General features: G+C 34.5%; 1 long non-coding RNA gene across 1 annotated transcript; it reads left to right on the forward strand.

The window, feature by feature from the left end:
* The first annotated feature begins 2,523 nt into the window (after positions 1-2,523).
* On the forward strand, positions 2,524-4,299 carry LOC149535607 (uncharacterized). The gene is made up of 2 exons (XR_016357583.1): positions 2,524-3,180; positions 3,339-4,299. It is a non-coding gene; the product is annotated as an uncharacterized LOC149535607 (long non-coding RNA).
* Positions 4,300-4,507: the final 208 nt, after the last annotated feature.

Here is a 4,507-nt window from a genome sequence, read left to right on the forward strand (position 1 = left end):
AAAATAATCCTCATAAAATGATGGAGCATAGAACTATAGAGATTGACCAAACCAAGATCAAAACTTTGATAAATTAATCGATCAATAGAATGAAAATGGAGGTTGCAATAGAGGCAATAATTCATTGGGAGGGCACGAGGATAACTTGTATGAGTTATTGAAATAATAAGATCAAATCCATCCAATGTGGATTCCACCATGTCACATATTAAATAGATTGAAGAACTCAAAAATTAATTGAAATGTCATGAATTATTATGTATCATGAAGAAATCATCTATTTTTTTCCAACAATAACATAATGAGAGTCACAGCTATGATTCTCAGGTCCTAAAGATTTTTGAAGACAACTCTTTTATGTTAGCAAAGAATAAAGGGTAATAAACAAAATATTTGACACAACACCTAAGAAATGGGAGTGAGGTGGTCATCAAGCCTCAATCATGATTGTGTATTATACTTGATGTGAACGATCAAGTCTATAAAAGCCCAAGTTGTATTTGAAAGTGCATCACAATACACCTATGTTTCAGCTAGAAGACCAAATAACATGATCATTTCATGATATTACATGGATCAACCTTTGCATGTTGAACACATTGGTGAGCCATGTATAGTAGGAACATAGTAATTTCAAATACTAGGCACATCGAAAAAGACTTCCTTGACATTGTCAATATTTTGATAGAAACATAGTTGTGCTCAATATTTTGGAATATGCAACAAAGAAGATAAGTCAAATTAAAGATATATGTGCTGGAAATATAAGATAGGATAGTTTACTAAGAGAATATGGGTGAATCGGAAACCAATAAAACTTAATCTTATTACACCAAATAATCCTTCATTTATATTTCAATATGATTTCATGCATGAAAGACTGAAAGCATTAAATCATTCATAATGATTTAACATGAGATATGGCAACCCAAAAACCTTCTAAATAGAAAGTTAAATTGGGGTGGGGATGATACTCACAAGCTTTAATACTGTAGTATAAAGTTGACCGATTAAGGCTTACAATTGATCACTTCTAATGATCTTCCCTATTAGGAGAAATAAGGACTACTAGGTCTACCTTGTTAAAGGATTTACAAAACATAGAATGAAGTATGCACTCAATCAAGAGATTTGAAAAAGACTGTTAAGTCTACCTTGTGAAAGGATTTAACTAATACACCTATTAGGATGAACCAGTGGTTGATCTCTGATCTGCAACTCTTATTTGCTGGTTGAGATTCATTTGAAGTGTAATTATCATCTTGTTGTGATGGATAAATCTTTGTTGCTTCTTATCCTGCTTGTATCCTTCTAAATTCATACTTCTTTTCTTCATACTTTCTTCTTATTATTATTTTTACATATTATTTGGATGTGATATAATACATTTTATAAATACCAATCCAAATTACAATTCATCAAAGTTGGCTACAATACAAGTTTCACCAAAATACACAAAGTTGGCTCAACTACTGGCACTCGAGTTTTGAAGAAAAACTCAGTGAGGCTCTGACACATGAAAACCATTTTCAACACTTAACATCATCATGCTCTTGGTAGATGTAGAAGCTTGGTTCATACTAATCACTTCTAGGTAATATATATATGTGTGTGTGTGTGTGTGTGTGTGTGTGTGTGTGTGTGTGTGTATGTATATAATATATATGTATATACATATATATACACATATATATGTATGTACATATATGTATAATATATATAATATTAAATTAATACATATATATAGGAAATGATTATTTACCAATAACAACAATGTATCTCAGATCGAATTAATACGACTGAAGCTACAACTTTAAGAAAACCTTGGTTGCTGGCTGCTTGAGCCATTAGTCACTATAGATTGCTAGGAAATGATTATGGAATGGGGCTATAAAAGCCCATCGATTGACCAATTTGCTAGTAATGGTCTCCCAAAGTGGACCCATGCTGAAATGTAATTTGCAAATTATGCTGAGTCGATCATATGTAATGAAGTGTAATGGAATAATATAACATGAGGTTTGTCGATCTAAGGGTTATGGCTTAGTGTCTATAACCTTCGCAAGTGTTTAAAGTGCTTTTATAAAGAAGGTTCGGAGTTTTTGCTCTATCTTGCAGATTGTTGTAAGCAAGGCACCCATGTGAGTTTGCATATTGTAATTCTCTAATCCCACATTTTCGACGATAATAAGAAACCCATATTTTATTCTTTTAATTTGTATTGCTCTCCATTGTTTGTTACAATATTAAAGGGTGTACCCTTCATCAATCTTACTTATGTATCTTAACACTAGACATAACTTATTCACTACCATCCATAAAAAAAATCAAGAGAACCACAAAAACTAAGCATAAATAAATAAATTACATAATTTTAACTCCTTTGATTGATATCCTTCCATTACAAACAAGAACGCCAACTTTACTGCAATTACAACTTTATATTTTTTCGATGATTTTCAAAGAGGGAATAAATATAAATTGTGCAATCATGAAACTTATAACTATAAATATCCTTTCCTTCAAGTTTAGCTGAAAGTACATTTGCCAGAGAAGAATACGCTTGCCATTTTTTTCCTTGTAAGTTATTCCCCTCGAAATAAACGATGACAAAGTTCACACCTTTGTTCAGTACTGTTCTATTACCCTTTTCTGATACTTTCTTCACACTAACCTCCAAATTTCACTGAACATGCCTCTCTTCCCACTACACTCGTCAATTGGCATCACACAAGATGTCGGGTGGTTGAGCAACAAAGCGTCTCTACTTGCATGATTTTACTTGAGCCCCCACCCATGACAACTGCATGAAGAATTTGTTACATCTTTCCATTAACCAACCTCCCTGACATTTTTTCTGTCCGACGCTCATGATAAGCCAAACGACGTGGCCAAACACTGCCCACATGCAAAAATCTCCAACTTGTTCGTGTTCTTTAACATGCAACATTTATCATATCCCTAAGAATCAAATTCTGTTAACATGAAACCTAATTTCAAAACATATTAACTTGTGGGTAGGGATGTTAGAAGATATGCAGTTTTAACATGCCTGGATTGTAGTGGAAAGTTCCGAGCACAATTATCAAGCCATTAGAGAATGCAAGAAAAATGGGCATAATCCCATGTCTTGAGGCACATATTACACCTGATAACCTGATAATTAGATCGAGCCCTAAGGTAAAGTTGGAGCACAGTGGGGCATGCAGAAAAGATGGTGTTTTGTTAACATACAATCATTTAATTCTTGTAATAATTCAAGGCATCTTTACGGAGGGGACCCATGTTTTCGCTTTCATAAACTTCTATCCTAATATGGCTGATGCTGATTTGATCAGGCTGTGGAGATGATTTTCGTATGTCCTCTTCAATATGATGATCATCATTCGATATAATATCCAAGGAAAAATGTGGTGGATTGTCAATTTCAAGGAGGGCTTCAGATATGGAGAAGATTAAAGAGAAAGCTAAAGAGATGGAGAAGGATATAAGTTAAGGTTGTGAGATTGTGGTACAGAGTATCTCATAACTATATTGGTCGAGGTACAATCCCTAAGATCTGTGTCAGAGATCTAAGGTTTTGAACGGTACAGATTGACCAGATCATGAGGCCGCAAGAAGTGCCACACAAAGAAGGAGGCTTGCCCAATGGTGGGCTCTCTAATGGTGGTAAGAAGAAAGGGCAGGTGAAATACAAGGAGTGTAGAAAGAATCATGCTGCCTCCATTGGTGGGTATGCTCTTGATGGGTGTGGCGAATTCATGCCTGGTGGTCCAGATGGAACAAGTGCGGCCATGAATTGTGCTGCCTGTAATTGCCACCGCAATTTCCACAGGAAAGAAGTTCATAACTAGACCTAATCTTGAGAATCTGATCAACCCACAAGTTTATTAATTAACTTGGTGCATTGGGTTTTCTGGTTTACATGTACCAAATCTTGATAATACTTGATGTTGTAAACTAGGTTTTGTTATTGAACTAGACCTAATCTTGAGATTCTCATCCACCCATATGTTGATTTCTTCATGTTGTAAATCAGGTTTTGTGTTTTATCTAGACCTAATCTTAAGAATCCCATGGACGCACAGGCTGATTGGTTCTTTTTGTGAATTAGGTTTTGTGATTTTATTTTAGCTTGATTTGTATGAAGAAAGCGAATAGATGATAGGGTTTCTGTATTTCAGATGATTGATTCTGAGGCCAATTGGTGCAGGATTCCCTAATTCTATGATGGATGTGGTGGTTTGTGTGTCATATGTAATGGCTATTCAGATCAATGGCTAAATGTTTTCTTTAGGAGCTTGGTTTCTCTGTGTTGCAGTAAATATCTAAAGGCGAGTACAATTATTCTTGTGTTTTTTCTGGTTTGAATTCAGTATTTGATTTGATGCAATGCCTATATGTTACAAAAGAGCTGAAATAGCTGGCCTTTATATAAGCTTTTTCTATTCATGCCATCTCTTTTTCGGTATAAAGTTCCAACAAAATATACTTTTAAAACAGTATT

The sequence above is a fragment of the Cupressus sempervirens genome, chromosome 10 (genome assembly GCF_028749045.1).
Source record: "Cupressus sempervirens isolate cs-2001-9-10 chromosome 10, ASM2874904v1, whole genome shotgun sequence".
NCBI classification, from domain to species: Eukaryota; Viridiplantae; Streptophyta; class Pinopsida; order Cupressales; family Cupressaceae; genus Cupressus; species Cupressus sempervirens.